At 34.1% G+C, this 17,996-nt stretch overlaps 1 long non-coding RNA gene across 2 annotated transcripts in view; it reads left to right on the forward strand.

Moving 5' to 3' along the window:
* LOC116152585 (uncharacterized) overlaps positions 1-17,996 on the forward strand; it is a 590,777-nt gene that overhangs the window by 412,637 nt on the left and 160,144 nt on the right. The window lies entirely within an intron of this gene.

The following is a 17,996-nucleotide window of genomic DNA, read 5'->3' on the forward strand; positions in this document are numbered from 1 at the left end:
CTTTTTTCACATTTCAGATGAGAGTCACTTTAATCAAGTTGTGTTCATAGGAAATAAATCCTGTAATTCTCCTCTAGCTTGAGCTGAGCTGAGTGCCCCGGGCCTCTTTAAACTGCTGATGAGCCAGCTTCTCCAAGTTAAATGGCTCCTTTGATACCGGACAACAGGGTCAAAGCAGCATTTAGTCTACAACCCTCTGAGAGCTTCTGTCTAGAATTTAATTCTTCAGATAATTTTGTGAACTTGATGGAGTCTTCATCTACTTGGGGGTCTCATGTTAGCAATTTTAAAAAAAGCAGTTTTTTTTGTCTCATGGTGACTCCTTGGTCATTTTTCATAGCCTTTAACTTTCAGTACTATTGTGTGTAATTTGACACCAGATTTTATTCTACAAAATATATTTATATTATGATACCTCATTTAGATAAGCTTTATTATTTTAAAATCCATCAGGAATTTCTAGATATAGTCTTTAACTAAGTAAATGGATAGTTAATTTACAACAGCAAACCTCGAATGATGCCCTAAGTTTAATAACATGAGTCTGTCTGATTCCTTTGACATAATTTGATGGCAAACACTTAGAGAGTTAAGAATTTTAGTTTGATAGACCGTCCTGAAAATGACTATGATAATCATATATATACACACACATAAACTATATATATATATGAATATATATATATAATATATAAAGCTATCTACTAGATAATGACTTTATCCTAAGTGCTTTGGACAGTGATAAACACAACAGTTTCCATCCTCAAAGAACATAATATTAAGAACCAAATCAGAGTGTACAAAATACATGGTAAAATCTGTTTCTCTTTTGTTTCTACTTTAACTTTGTTTTAATGGAAACTCTTTGTGACAGATAATCTGATCCCGTGTTGGCTTCTTTTCAATGTGTTTCTCAGGGCCTGGCACACACAGATCTGGGTCTGAGATATGTCTTTTGTCAGGATAGGCCTCTTAACAACATTAGTTTCCTTGTCCCCTTGCCAGAAAGTTTACTCAGTGTGAAGATTTGAGACTCTTTACCATCTATATTCCCCAGTGCTATTGCTTTTAAACACATAACACCATTTCTTTCCTTCAAATTCTCCACTTCTTTGTTTCTATCTTTCTTTTCTCTTTACAAAAAATAGGACTATTTTGAGAATTGATTCTTAAAGTAATGTAACACGAAAGAAGTCATAAGGATTGTCAAGAGGATTTGTTGTTGCTATAATGTTGTTGTTGTTGTTGTTGTTTTTATTACTGGAAAAATTTTGAAGGCAAATTAAGTGTTCAACAGTAGTAGAATGGTATATCCACTTCAGGTAAAAGACTTATTCATTGCCCTCAGACTCATAGTGTAGTCTAGAGTCATGCACAAAATTCATCTTACAAAATGCTAGCATGAAGACATGGTAACCCATTTTATTATCACTGTTATTTTTGTTGTTAGACTCTCAATTGGAACACCTCAAATTCAGCTTGGCCCAAACATTTATTTATTGGAAAAATCTTCAGGATTCACTTAATTTCCTTTCCCTTCCTACTGACAACAAGCCTAGTACAGGCAGGTTTCTTTTGTGTAAATTAAAACCACAGTTGCCTGTAGTTTTTGCTTTCTGTCATCTAATTCATTCTTCAACTGCTGCCAAACAAATCTGCAAGAATCCTTTCCAGACAAATGGCATGTCTGTTTAATGTAAGTATTAATAATCATAGGGGAAATCTCAAATTATAAAACAGCATAACATCTTGTCATACAGACAAACATATAAAATGGGAAATCTAGAAGAATGGCCTTCTGGTTTTACTTAAAACCTATTTGTTCACTCTGACAGCTCCACCATCAACTTTTTTCCTGACTCACAGCTCAGAAATATTTTCCTCATTTTTCCATTGGCTCCTGGTTCCTTTGCCTCCTCCAATTCCTTTACAAACATTATAGGTGTATGTTGCAGAATAAATTGATCTTAGCTACATTACCAGAAAAATAATGGTTATAATTCAGTACTTTTCTGATAATATATATATGCTCATATATATATGACATTTTCCAGGAAAAGATAATGCTTTATTTTCTAAGAATTTGTGATATGGATTTTTAATTCCAGCACAAAATAGATAAAGGTATTGCATTTTACAGTCTACACAGGAACAGGAATTTAATGTGTGGGAACAGCCTGCTCATTTACTAGAATAATATATCCTAAACAGCTTCAATGTGTTCATAGACAGCAAACACTGAAAGCAGTAATTGGAAAAATACATCACCAGTCCAAATGTTCTTGCAGTCTTGAGTTGGAGTCCTCTTAAATTCTTTCTTTAGTCAGGATAGAGGATTCTAGAATTATTGACTGAGACCCACATTCTAAGCAGTTTAAGTTATAAAAATATAAAGGATATAGATAGATCCATAGTTTGATTAAACTGAATGCCCCCCCTCCCAAATTTGAGAAGTCCTTAAATTCATTCTTTTATTTGTATGTATTATTCTTTTAAAAACATTTTCTGGATGCCTAATGCTATAGAACCATAAGGTTAGAATTTGAATTTCTACCATAAAGTAGAATGCATACATAGTAACCATGAAATATTTGAGCATCTCTAAAAAAGTGTTTTGTTTTAAAACTAATAGAGTATTTTCTAGTGATTCTAACTTATTGAAACCATAAACACCATGAAAAAATAATTGTATCAGCTAGATAATGCTAGCTGTTACACTAGAGAAGAATCTGAAACTCATGCTTCATTTAGTGGAAGATTATATTTTGCTCAAAAAAAGACAAAAACAGCTGTTCCTTATTGATGGTAGAAGGAATTTTGCTCTATTCAGCAATATATGGAATCAGGCTGAAGAGGCTCTTCCAACTTCATTGTGCGACTCTCAGGGCCCCTCTGAGGTTTATAAAAACATTGTGACCCTCAGGCTGTCTGTGAGGCAATGTGAAAATGCTGCTTGTTACAGAGCAACTGGCAGATCTAGTGCAATGTCTCTGGCTGCATCCTTAACCTGAGATGTGCTTGGCAAGTAACCCAAGCACCAATGATGATGGTGGTGATGGTGATGGTGATGATGATGATGATGATGATGATGATGATGATGATGATGATGATGGAATCCTGCTGGGATCAGTGCCACTGTTGGCATGAAATGATAAAGTTTGTGGAGGATGGTGAGATATAGAAGATGTGAATGGCTATAACTGAAGATGTATTTTTATTATTAAAGATTTGGCTATTTCAGTTGCCACAGCATAGTAAAATAATAAAATTGTGGAACAGTTTTGTGACTCAATGAGTCCAATCAAAGCCAGGTTGAATGTGGTAAGCTTTCTTTATTGTCTTAGTTACTACTCTCACTGTCTTCTGAGTAGTGTTCTCCTTTGCTGTCCCTGACACCACCACTCCCTGCCCCCCCAAAAAGAGAAGCCCTTATGGAACACTACCACCCTATCCAAAACCCAAACCTTCCAATGGAGAATACCATGTATAATACAGAAGAGCAAAGGAAATAACCCTGTTGGAAATAACAGAAAGCAAATACAGAAATACTGACTTGTCAGTCAGGTGGAAAGAGCATGGAAGAATTTAGGATCCAAGTTTTCAAGTGGTACATGTCACTTTTGCTTTCATTCTATCGGCTAGAATAGTCACATGATCATAACTAATTACAAATAAGGAGGAAAAATTAGAGGTCTAGTTGCTTGACAGTGAGGAAGAAGCAGTTTAGTGATTAGACAGTAGTCTCTGCCATATGAGCTATCAATAGAAAGTCAGTATGTGGCAAAATTGTATTTATAACTTTTAGTTATATTTACATGCAGATATGTGTATGTGTATAGAAATGCCATAATTGAGATGTTTATAATCAAATAAACAAAATTAAAAATAAAATTGTCTAAAAATAATTATCGAGGTAGTAAGAGTAGGGATTGTGGGTGTAATACTATTTCTCTTTAATTTCTGTAGTATTTCTTATCCATGTTTAAGCCAAACACATGCAATAAAAAATGTTTGCTGCTTATTTAAAACCCTTAGATTTTTACTTTTTAAAGAATCTTTCATTGTACTTAAGCAAGAAAAAAAATTGGAATTAAAAATAGCATCTAATATTAATTCAGCTCTTACCATGTGCAAAGCCCTATTCTAAGTGCTTTACTCTATATAGGTCTTTTAATCTTTATTTCATTCATCTGAAGTAGGTACTGTTTATTATATGAATTTTATAAATGGAATAAATGAAGTTCAGAGAATTTAGGTAACTTGTCTGGTAAGACGTTGGATCTGAGATTGAATCTCAGATATTCCGGATTCAGATTCTGAGCTTCTTGTCAATGTTGAGGAGAAACAACAAAATGCAAAGAACCTTAGGGTTGGTTCCCAAAATGCTTTGTAAAATGATGTCCTAGTTAATAGAATATCTATGTATTTGGTATGATTACACTTCAACTCAGGTTTTTTATATTTACACACATATTTTCAAATTCATTATACTCCAAATGGAATGGGTGGTAATGCTGAATTTAAGATAAATTTCTTAAAATATCAAATCATTTATCTCCCACTTAAAATCATCATGTTATTAGGATATAAATTTATCACTAATGATTTACTAGGTTAGTTTTTAAATTATTAGATGTCACAACCATTCATCGTTTCTGTTTCCAACCTCTCACACCAGTTTCACTCCTCTTCACTTCATTAGCTTGCTGATATTTACTTGGCTCTCTCTGTGGAAAGTGAAATAGTGCATTTCTTAAATCTTTTTTGTTATAAATGCTAGACTTCCTGGATGCTATGCTGCTATAATTCAATGGAAAGGCAGCTTTTATTGTCCTTGGCATCTTTGTTTCCCAACAAGGAAGAGAACACAGTCTCTAGCCCAGACCCATTATAGGTACGGGTGTTCTTTAGTGGACTCATTCCCTCCTGCATATATGAGTTAGTTTTTGTCACTTCTACTGGGGCAGTCATTGTACTAAGTGCTTTTGAGTCATAGACTCATTTAGTCTTTATAAAATCTCCATGTAATAGTTTTTTATCCCCAGGAAAGGAAATTAAGGCTTAGAGTAGTTAAAAAAAACAAAACAAAACAAAAACAAGATCAGTTACTGCAGGAGCCTGTATTTGAACCTAGAAATTTTGACTCTAGAGGCAATCCTTCACTACTCTTTTAACTCCGAGCTGTTACTCCACACTTAAGTCATGCCCTGTCCCATGTTCTTTTCACCTTTTTATATTAATTCCTCTAGGATGCATGTTTAAACACCTACCAGTTCTCTTTGAAACCATTGCTCCCTTTACTGTTCAGTGAGCATGTAGGGTTTAGGTGGTTCAGAGGATAGTAATGTGGCTCATGAGAGGAAGTACTGAACATTTACCACGTGTCAGACTCAGAGCTAAGCACTCTATTTAAAATACAGTATGTTCAAAAATCAGTTGCATTTCTTTACACTAACAATGAATCGACAGAAAAAGAAAGTAAAGAAACAATCCCCTTTAAAATAGCACCCAAAGTAATAAAATACCTAGGAATAAATCTAACCAAGGAGATGAAAGAATTATACACACAAAACTATAAACCAATGATGAAGGAAATTAAAGACTTAAAAAAATGGAAAGATATCCCATGCTCTTGAATTGGAAGAATCAATATTGTTAAAATGGTCACACTGCCCAAGGCAATCTACAGATGTAATGCAATCCCTATCAAATTACCCAGGACATATTTCACAGAACTAGAACAAGTCATAGTAAAATTTATATGGAACTATTAAAGACCTAGAATTGCCAAAGCATTACTGAAGATAAAGAAAAAGGCTGGAGGAATAACTCACCCAGACTTCAGACAATACTATAGAGCTACAGTCATCAAGACAGCATGGTATTGGTACAAAAACAGACATATAGACCAATGGAACAGAATAAAGAGCCCAGAAATGAACCCACAAACTTTTGGTCAACTCATCTTCGACAAAGGAGGCAAGAATATACAATGGAATAGAGACAGTCTCTTCAGCAAATGGTGTTGGGAAAACTGGACAGCAGCATGTAAAGCAATGAAGCTAGAACACTCCCTTACACCATACACAAAAATCAACTCAAAATGGATCAAAGACTTAAAGATAAGACAAGATACAACAAACCTCCTAGAAGAAAATATAGGCAAAACATTATCTGACATACATCTCAAAAATGTTCTCCTAGAACAGTCTACTCAAGCAATAGAAATAAAAGCAAGAATAAACAAATGGGACCTAATGAAACTTACAGGCTTCTGCACAGCAAAGGAAACCAGTAAAATAAGAAGACAACCTATGGAATGGGAGAAAATTTTTGCAAATGAAACCAACAAAGGCTTGATCTCCAGAATATATAAGCAACTCATATGACTTAATAAGATAAAAACAAACAACCCAATCCAAAAATGTGCAGAAGACCTAAACAAGCAATTCTCCAAGGAAGACATACAAATGATCAATAGGCACATGAAAAAATGCTCAATATCACTAATTATCAGAGAAATGCAAATCAAAACTACAATGAGGTATCACCTTACACCAGTCAGAATGGCCATCACAAAAATCCACAAATGACAAACGCTGGGGAGGCTGTGGAGAAAAGGGAGCCCTGCTACACTGCTGGTGGGAATGCAGTTTGGTGCAGCCACTGTGGAAAACAGTATGGAGATTCCTCAAAAGACAAGAATGAACTTACCATATGACCCAGGAATCCCGCTCCTAGGCATATATCCAGAAGGAACCCTACTTCAAAATGACACCAGCACCCCAATGTTCATAGCAGCATTATTCACAATAGCCAAGACATGGAAACAGCCTAAATGTCGAGCAACAGATGACTAGATAAAGAAGAGGTGGTATATTTATACAGTGGAATACTATTCAGCCATAAAAGCCAACAACATAACGCCATTTGCAGCAACATGGATGCTCCTGGAGAATGTCATTCTAAGTGAAGTAAGCCAGAAAGAGAAAGAAAAATACCATATGAGATCACTCATATGTGGAATCTAAAAAAACAAACAAACAAACAAAGCATAAATACAAAACAAATGTAGACTCATAGACATAGAATACAAACTTGTGGTTGCCAAGGGGGCAGGGGGTCAGAAGGGATAGACTGGGATTTCAAAATTGTAGAATAGATAAACAAGATTATATTGTATAGCACAGGGAAATATATAAAAGATCTTATGGTAGCTCACAGAGAAAAAAATGTGACAATGAATATATATATGTTTATGTATAACTGAAAAATTGTGCTCTACGCTGGAATTTGACACAACATTGTAAAATGATTATAAATCAATAAAAAATGTTTAAAAATAAATAAATAAATATTAACCTTAGGTTTATAGTTTAAAAAAATACAGTATGTAAATCCTCAAAATTCTTGCGTAGATAGTATTATCACCATTTTACAGATAAGGAAACAATCTCAATGATAATTAATAATTAATTATTAATAGCTTCTCCTAAGAAGAGCTAGACTCAGCTCTTAAGTGCAGGGCTATGTGATCCAAGCTCAGAGTTGACCCTAAAGCAGAGATTTTTAGCCATTAAACTAAGAATCTTCCCTAAGCACTTAATAAATACTGGATTCTTTCACAAAAATTACTTAATTTGTTATCACTACAGGGATACAGAGAAAGAGAAGCACTAACGCAGACAGGTGAAAATGGTTACAGTGAAGCAGCATCTGCAGGGGGCAACCCCATGATACAAAGTTCATCAGATGACAAAGGAGCTTTCCTTGTGACTCCCTCAACTATACATGATGCGTGCCTAACAGGCACGCTTATTTTTATTTTCCAAACATTCATATTTTAGCCATTTTCTGAGCTTTTCAGTGTATTAAAAATATATTTTTGTATTTCTAGATACTCATGCCTGTGTCATAAGCCTTCAAATTATATGCCACCTTTAATACTTGTTCAGGGGAGTAGTTATTCTTAGTGTCATATAGCTTCTGTCAATCTTTGTTTTAGTTACAGTTCCCTTTAGTTGACTTAAAAATGTGAATTTTGTTTATCTCCATAAAGGAAGTTAAAAATATATTGAGAACATTTCATTAGGTTTTTATTCCTACCTTCTTATTTTCATTCATTTTATTCTACTTAGTAGTGAATAAGTTCAGTATGATTTCAGTTGCAGCATTTTCTCATTGAGGCATATTCTGCCAAGATGCTGTTTTCTGAATGCGTGTCTTTTAATTGGGCTTGCATGTGGTAATAGATGTAGGACTCCCTGCTAGTCCCTTTCTGGCTTTTATAATTCTCAGCACAGATGGTTTTTACGACATTACTTCTTCCTCCCACCTTTTGCCATCCTGACAATAAATACTGATACAGCCCCCTAAGGTATTCATTCATTTCTCAGGCCTCCAAACAAACCAGACAGTACCTCACGACTGGGAAGAGTGACAGTGGGAGGACAGGGTCATTACAAGACACTTGAGCAGACCAAGTCACCACCCTTGGGAATTTGAAACAGACAAGACAAAAATGGAGCAGCTCTCACTCCAGTCAGTATTCTAGCCTAGTTCTCCTTAAGGTTTATTTCAGTGTTTTGTTTTGTTTTGTTTTGTTTTAATTCCCCAGAGTAGGAAGTGAGATGGAATAAGAATACATAAATTAACTTTGATAGAATCTCAGGAGGGTTGATGGAGAATATGGAAGAAACTGTGGACTGTTTGGGGTATTGGTGCCCTTATCTACTGGCCTTTGAGGAAACATTGACCTTGGGAAAAATTGTGAAGCCTGACTTTAGGTGCTTATCATTCCCCTGCTGTGCCTCTCTTTATTCCCATCGATGTGTTCCATTCCTAGGGCCCCACTAGGTTAACTGGCTGGCAGATGTAACAATTTTATAAGACATATTGATGTTTATTTTGTTCATTCAACAAATATTGATTTATAATTCATTCTTTGCCAAGTGCTGAGGATTTAGGAATACAAGGTGGGCTAAAGCAGTCACCATACCTGTGAACTTTTCATAGCAATTTATCACGCTGTATAAATTCATCATTGCAAGTCAAATTGATAGTATGAAAGAAGGAGGCATGTTTCTATGAGAATATGTGGTCAAGTACCCTAACCTAGAGTGGAGTGGGGTCATTACATAGGGCTATCTTTCCTGAAACTTCTGAGATACAGAAGTGTGGGGCTGCATGGGTGACAAACCTAGTATCCTCAAATACATTGTGGAACATCAAGGAATCAGGTTGCCCCCTTCAAGAGACTTCAGTGTGAAAGATATTTGTTTATTTGGGGGAAAAATATGGGATACTGTGTATATCATGAAGATAAGAAGAATCATCCCCATTTTAAAGGTCCAAAAGTTTGACTTAAACTTTTACTTGATAAAAATCTACCTGGGAATTTTGAAACAAGTCCACTAGTTTTGCCAGGACAACTATATTTGTTCTTTGAGAAGATAATCTTTTAAAGGCTAATTTTTAGTAACATTCACTATTTTTGAATGTTGTGTTCCATGCCTTCATTCTTGGGTATGAAGACCATTATCATCAGAATAAGCTGAGTTTAAAACCAGCTTATGCATCTTTATGCTTGATAATGTCCCTGGGTGCTTGTCTTATCTGAGTGATCATTTCAGTGTCTTTGTTGTTTATAGGGTCCCTAAACCTCCTCTGTTTTTCAACTCATAGACCATTTAATGTTTTCAGAAGCACTGTTTGAAACCAACCTTGAGAAAGGTAGATGAGACAATAGAAAAAAGCAGTAGACTGACATTGAGACAGTGTAAGAAGAACTATTATATCTTCAAAGCCAAAATATATGGATGCTTCCTAACATGGGGTTATAGATACAAACATTAATGAGATAGGGAATATTTATGCCCTCAGATTGTAAATGAGTTTTATTTATTGAGAAAAGCAGAGTTTGGATTTTCAGTGCAGCTTATAAGAGCTTAGAAATTATAATTGTGTCTGAGCAACAAGTAGAAACCTGAAGGAACTGAAATATCAACAACTCTGCTTAGATCTACCAGAGAAATGAGGTCACAGGGCAAACCACTGCCTCTAAAATTGGAGAGACATACAGGCTAGATACAGAGAATCACAACTTACTAAAGCAGGAACCTGTGAGTAGAAGGCTCTGGGAGCCAGTACTGCAGTAGGAGAACCCCAGTAACTGTAATTGGTGAATTGCTGGAGACTCAGTGGGGACAAGTCTGAGAGTTAAAAGCTCCAGGAGGACCCCATCAGAGAGGGGCTCCCAAACTTTTATGAGTTTTACCTCCAGGGGCTCTACCAGATTCCCACAGTGAAGACTGGAGAAAAATCCCTTTGTGCTTCAGGCAGGAGGAGGGGAAAAAATAGTGATCTTGAAATAGACCTGCCCTCAAGAAACACTGTTTTACCAAAGCCTAATCTATTGGGGTTTTATTAGAACTCAGCTGACCCAGGGGAGGGCAAATAACCAACTCCAGCCCACTCTAGCTATTCTGTCCCACCTAAAAGAGAATGGGTGAGACTGAGAAGCACTGTGAAGTTCACAGTCTGAGAGCATAAGCTCACTGGAAGACTGAGACCTAACCACAGTCCTATAGAATGCATCCCCTCCTTCTGCACCTTAAACCACTTTACATAAGGCCTATTTATTGCACTTCTTTTCACTTTGTACATCATGTCTGACTATCAAGAAAAAAAGAACACTATAAGCCATACTGAAAGGCAAAAACCCAGTTTGAAGAAACTGAGCAAACATTAGAACCAGAGTCATGTATGGCAAGAGTGTGTGAATTATCAGACCAGGAGTTTTTTTAAAGCTATGATTAATATGCTAAGGGCTTTAGTGAACCACATAGACAATGTACAAGAACAGATGGGCAATGTAAGCAGAGAGAGGGGAAGTGAAGATAAAATGTAAACTTCTACTTTTCTTCTTAATTGAGCTAACAGATAAGTTTTTTTTTTTCAAAATATGGCAGAATGTATTTGATGACTGTAGTTTGTATATAAGTGAGCTGAATGACAGAAATGATACAAGGAAGGAATTAGGAATATTTGTTGTTATAAGGTATTTATACTACCTGTGAAGTGTCATAGTTTTACTTGAAAGTAGATTTAAATTAGTTGTAAATGTGTATTTCAAATTCTAGGGCAACCACTAGGGATTAAAAACAAAGACATAAAATTGATGTACTAAATAAGAAAAGAAAATTGAATCATATAAAATGCTTAATACTTTTCAATCAGAAATGGACCGCTCCATCAGGCAGAAAATAGTAAGGACATAGTTGAGCTCAAAAGCATCATCATTCAATTGGGTATAATTGATATCTATAGACGGGTTCACTCAACAACAGTAGAATACACCTTCTTCTCAAGTTCATATAGAACACCACTAAGAAGGGTCACGTCTGGGTCATAGAACATACCTTAACAAAATTAAAAGAATAGAAATCATAAAGTGTATCCTCCCAGACCACAATGGAATTAAGCTAGAAATGAATAACAGAAAAACACCTGGTAAATCTCAATATTCATGGAGAATAAACAACATATGTCTAGATATTATTTGGGTCAAAAAGAAATCTCAAGAGGAATTTAAAGATATTTTGAACTAAATGAAAATGATAGTACAGCTGATCAAAATTTACAAGGTGCAGCAAAAATGGTGCATTGAAAGAAGTTTATGGCATTGAATGAGTATGTCACAAAAGAAGAAAGATTTAAAATAGTGGTCTAAGCTTCCTCCTTGGGAAACTACAAAAGCAAGAACAAATTAAATGTGAAGTAAGCAGAAGGAAATAAATAATAAAAATTAGAGAATAAATCAATGGGATTGAGAACAGGAAATCAACAGAAGGAATCAAAAAAATCAAAAGCTAATTTTTCTTTTAAGATCAATAAAGCTGATAAGATTTTAATCAGGCAGACAACAAGAAACAGTAACAACAAACAACAAAGCAAAAAGAGAACGAGAGAGAGACAGTACAAATTACTAATACCAGAAATGAAAGAAGGGACATCACTATAGATTCTATGAATGTTTGGTTAACAAATTTGATAACTGAGATGAAATGGATCTATTAAAAGATCCAATCTCCCAAAAGTCTTACAAGAATAAATAGACAATCTGAATAGGCCTATATCTATTAAAGAAATTAAATCAGTAGTTAATAACCTTCCAAAAGGAAGGGGCAGACCCAAGTGGATTCACTAGTAAGTTCTACCAGACACGTGTGGAAGGAATTATACCAATTTTCAGTAATCTCTTCCAGAAGATAGAAGCAGAAAGATTACTAACTCATTTCATGAGGCCAGCATTAACCTAGTACCAAAACCAGACTAAGGGTTTACAAGAAAGTAAGATTACAGAATGGTGTCTGTAATGAACATAGATATAAAATTCTTAACAAATTCACAGTAAATTGAATACAATGATGTATAAAAAGAATTATATACTATGACCAGTTGGGATTTATCCCAGAAATCCAAGAAAGGTTCACCATTCAAAAAATCAATTAATGTAATTTATTATAGCAACAGGTTGAGAGAGAAGAATCACATTTTATATCAACAAATACAGAAAAAAACATTAAACAAAACCCAACACCCATTTATGATAAAAACTCTCAGCAAACTCGGAATAGAGGGGGACTTTTCAATTTAATGAAGAACATCTACAGAAAACCTACAACCATTGTCCTACTCAATCGTGAGAAAATTGAATCTTTCCCACTAATACCAGGGAAAGGACACATTTCCTCTCTTACCACTCTTTTTCAATGTCATACTTGAAGTCCTAGTAATGCAATAATAAATGAAAAGGAAATGAAAGGTATACAGACTGAGAAGGAAAAAAAAAACTGTCTTTTTTTTTTTTGCTGAAAATCTGATCATCTATGTAGAAAATCTAAAAGAATTGACAATAAAAATGATTACAGCAATATTGCAGGATATAAGGCTATTATATAAAAATAAATGACTTTATTATATACCAGCAAAGAACAAGTAGACTTTGAATCAAATACTTAGGGCCGTTTACACTAACAAAAGTTGCAAAAAATGCTTAGGTGTGTATTTAACAACATATGTGCAGGATCTATATGACGAAAACTACAAAATTCTGATGCATGAAATCAAGCAGCTAAATAGAGAGATATTCCATGTTTACAGACATGAAGATTCAATATTGTCAGTTCTTTCTAACCTGATCTATAGATTCAATAAAATCTCAATCAAAATATCAAGTTATTTTGATGGATATTGACAAACTGATTCTAAAGTATATATGAAGGTAAAAAACCCAAAATAGCCAAGCATAATATGGAAGCAGAAGAACAAAGTTGGAAGACTGGCAGTACCTTACTTCAAGACTTACCGTTTACCTACAATAATCAAGACTGTGTGATATTGATGAAAGAATACACAAATAGATGAATGCAGCAGAATAGGGAGCCCAGAAAGAGACCTATATAAATATAGTCAACTGATCTTCAATGAAGGCACAAAAACATACAATGGAGAAAAGATAGTCTCTTCAAAAGTGTACATCCACATACAAAAATAAATCTAGACACAAATCTTGTATCTTTCACAAAGATGAATTCAAAATGGATCAGAGATCTAAATGTAAAATGTAAAACTATAAAATTCCTAGAATTACCATAGGAGAAAATGTAGATGACCTGAGTATGAGGATGACATTTTAGATACACATCAAAGGCATGAGTCATGAAAGAAAGAAATGATAAAGTAAATTTCATTAGAATTGAAAAATACTGTCAAGAGAATGAGAAGTTTTTGAAAAACAGTTTGATACTTTCTTACAAAACAAAAACACATCTTAATCATATGACAGCAATTGTGGTCCTTGGTATTTACTTAAATGAGTTGAAAACTAAAGCCCATAGAAAACCCTGCATACAGAGGTCTATAGCAGCTCTATTCATAATTACCAAAAATTGGAAGCTACCAAGATGTCCTTCAGAAGGTGAATGGATAAATAAACTGTGGTAACATCCAGACAATGGAATATTACATTCAGTGTTAAAAATAAGTAAACTATCAATCCACGACAGGACAGAGGAACCTTAAATACATATTAATAAGTGAAAGATGCTAATCTGAAGAGACTACATACTTTATGGTTACAACTATATGACACTCTGGAGAAGTCAAAACTATGGAGACAATAAAAAGATCAGTGGTTGTCAGGTGCTAACAGGGAGGAAGGGATAATAATAGAGCACACTTCTGGGGGCTGTGAAACTACTGTATGATACCATATTGTTAAATTCATATCATTATACATTTGTCAAAACCCATAGAATGAACAGCATCAAGAAGAAACTTAAAAGTTTGGGCATTAGGTGAGAACCTGTCTATGTAAGTTCACTGATTGTAACAATGACACCACTCTGGTGCAAGATGTTGATAGCGAGGGAGAATGTAGGGTAAGTCAAGGAGTATATGGGAATTTTGTATTTTTAACTCAGTTTTTTGTTAACCAAAAATTTCTCTTAAAAAGTTAAGTCTATTGAAAACAAAACCAAAAAAACTATAGTGCCTTGGGGTGTTGGTCAAAGAGCTTGATCTGGAGTATATCAATGTGTTACTTAATACTCAGACCTAAAATCTCACAGAACACAATTCCTAAGGACTTGAAATTACAGAGGTTTGGAGAAGATGTTACTGAATTAAGAACAGAGTGAATAGCATTAAACATTGAATACTGCATTAATATTTGGGGGTCTCCAGTTCCATTGATAAGGTGTGATAATGTTTGGAATTAAAGAATCCTAATTTAGAGATGTACAAGGGATGTGTGCCAGTGGTTTATTATAATACATGTGGCTCACTATAAATGTATTTGTAATGAAAATAAAATAGCCACAATGCAAATATCATTGGACAAATTTTAATCATAGGAAAAAATGTGAAGAGACAGAAATCATGTCATCAACACCTTAAATTTCCATGAAGTTTAACTCTCATGAATGTATATACATTGGTCATGTATGTATTGTCTTTTTGGCAGTACAGATACGTTAGCTTATAAGGTACCTTTCTGAATCTGAGTTGTTCATAAACAGGGACACTTTTATATACAGATTCCACCAGTTTTTATTAGTGATTCAATCAATAAAGCCTTAACTGATTTTGACAGGATTTTGCATCCAAATTTCATGTGTGTTTTTTAAGCTTAAGTTATTAAAGCCAAGCTTTGAAGTGGTCAAGAGAAAAAGTTGTATGCTTCTTTATAAGAAATAATACTGTATCTTATCTAAAGTCAGGGAAATCTTATAAAGTATTGCAGTAATTAGAAGTGCCCTGACTTTTGTTTAATCGTTTGCTTGAACTGATTAGCTTTTCCAGTTTATTTGATGATGTGGATTCCACTTAATAAAAAGTATATCAGGAGTTGCGGTGAGGATGAAATGTGACTCCTTCCCGTGTATTAGATGTGCTACCTTGATTTTCCTTAGTGGTATTTCTACTTCAGTTAAATATGAGCAAATGTATTTCACAGCACTTTTCCAAGACAGCAACTTCAATTTTTTTTCTTTTGTAAACAAAAACCTGTACGTTTGGTAATAAAATGAACTATGGGTTGGAAAAGGTAGTACCAATTTTAAAAAACTTAAAACCCTAGAATTCTTCATAACACATTTTGAAAAAAAAATCTTAGGCAGTAGGTAAAAGATCTTTTTCAAAGTAGCTTTTATTGTGTAAAGTAAAATTCCATTTTCAGAAGTTATACTCAGTACCCTAACTGTGAAAAATACCTAACCCATTCCAAGAAGATATGCTGACCAGAAATGCTGGGGTACTGTGACAAAGTGAGTGCAGGTCTAGAGAGAACACCAGGAAGAAGAGGAAATAAGGTCAGAACTGGGGATCATTATCTTATATCAAGGTCTCTGGTTTTAAATTGAATTTCCACTCTAGTTGCCTTGTGAGTTCACGTGGAGTTCTAATCAGTCTAGGAATAAAAGGTGACTTGAATAGAAAGAAAAAAAGATAGTTTTCATACAATTTTGAAAGAATATGACATCTCACTTCTGAATCCCATAAGCTTAAGTATACATTATGTGGATTACTTTTTATATTCCCTTGAGAAAAAAGTAAAAATAATAATAATAAAAACTCAGGGATACTCCAAGAGAATAATAGAAGCAAAATCACCATCACAAGGGATAAAAATTTGTATCATGTCACTTTTATATTTCAAAGCTTATATTGTTTCTGACAGAACAAAATCCAGTTTCCATAGCTCATCTCAATTTCTTTTCAATGAAACTAGACATTTAATTAATTAAACAGCTTTTGGGCTTGGCTTTTATGATGTCTAGCTTCCTACTACCTATCTAGTGTGTATGAGTCCCTCTTGCATGCCATAATCATTCCTTAATCTGAGCTTCCAGTTACACGTTATCTCTGCCCAAATATGAACTCTTAATGCTCCTATCACAGTATTGTAAGTCTTTATTAATTTTACTTATTTTCTATTAAACGGTAAGCTCACTGAAAACAGGCTCCATTCATGGTATTATTACCCATTATTTCCTGATTCCTATTAGATGCTCAGAAATGAATTCATTCATTCATTGGTGAGTGAGCAAAACAGTAAATCAATCTGAGTCTGTTTTGGAGACTTGTAATTTGAGAAGTGACTCTCAGTCTTGGAATGAATGGAAAAGGCTCTTCTACATTTAGTAAATTTCTTTTCCTTTTGTAAATCTTATTCACGTGTGACTTTAGATAAGCTCTTTTTTTGCGTAATGGAAATACAGCTTAATTACCTGTTGTTCCCATGCTCCCAGTACCTGCAAGCTATGTAAAGAAGGCTTCCTCCAAACTGTGGACTCACTCATGGAAAATGAGTAGTGGAGAATCTTGGTATGCATATTTGTTACAAAAGATTTGGTGGCTAAGTACTGTTTTAATAGCCAGCTGAGAACAGAAAGATTCTGGTAGTTTAGAATAGCTTTCAAAAAAAGTAACAAATAAAGATAAAAACACTGATATTTAAAGGAAATGGATGATTTCTGTTATGCAAAAGAAAAGAGATTGATATGTTTACAATCAAGGATGAAAAATGAGAAAAAGTTTCTATTATGTTTTGTATCAAGTTGTTTTTAAGAAGTCACAATAGGCATCACATTAAAAAAAAATAGCGGAAAGAAAATAGATCCTAACATCACTTCAGTAATATGCCTTTTAACAGAATTCTTTTTATGCACCACTTATTATTCTGCAGTTTGCTGTGTTTGTCCAACATTATTGAAGACTCAATAGTATTTTATTATATGGAAGTACTACAATCTATTTATCTACCCTTTTGTTGATATACACACAGGCTGTTTCCCCAAAATCACTATTATCAAACTATTGAAAATGTATTTATGTCCATTATTTGATTGTTTGTCTGCTATTTATCCATCTAACTACTTATTAATGCAGTTATGTTCATGTTTTCCTAAAATACATTCCTTGAAGTGGAATTGCTTGGTATACCCTTTAAAAAATGTTAATAGTTATTGACAAAGTATCTTGTATAAAGATACAGATTTTTATCTATGTGGATGTAGATATAGATACCAATTTTTATTTAAAAGAGATGTATGAATCTGTAAGTAGATATAAATTTTCATCAAGTGTACTTGAGTACTTATATTCCCAAGCCTTTGCACAAATTGTGTATCATCATTATCTAAAACATTATGCCCATATGATGTATATGTCAATTAAAAGTTCCATTTATTTGACATTTAGTAAATTTGAACATTTTAAAAATGTTTATCCTTTAAAGAAGTAACATTGAAATGGATGTAATAATTATTTTTTGAGAACTCAGTGACAGCTATTTCAATAGTGTTTGCCTTAAGTTAAGCCTGCCAATTACAGATAGTTCTGTTCACTAGCAAGGCAGTCATGACCACTTTGAAATGTCTTCTTGTTCCATCCTTTCATAGGAATGCTTGATTTTTTTGGCATCAGGATTT

Source organism: Camelus dromedarius, chromosome 10 (genome assembly GCF_036321535.1).
Source record: "Camelus dromedarius isolate mCamDro1 chromosome 10, mCamDro1.pat, whole genome shotgun sequence".
NCBI classification, from domain to species: Eukaryota; Metazoa; Chordata; class Mammalia; order Artiodactyla; family Camelidae; genus Camelus; species Camelus dromedarius.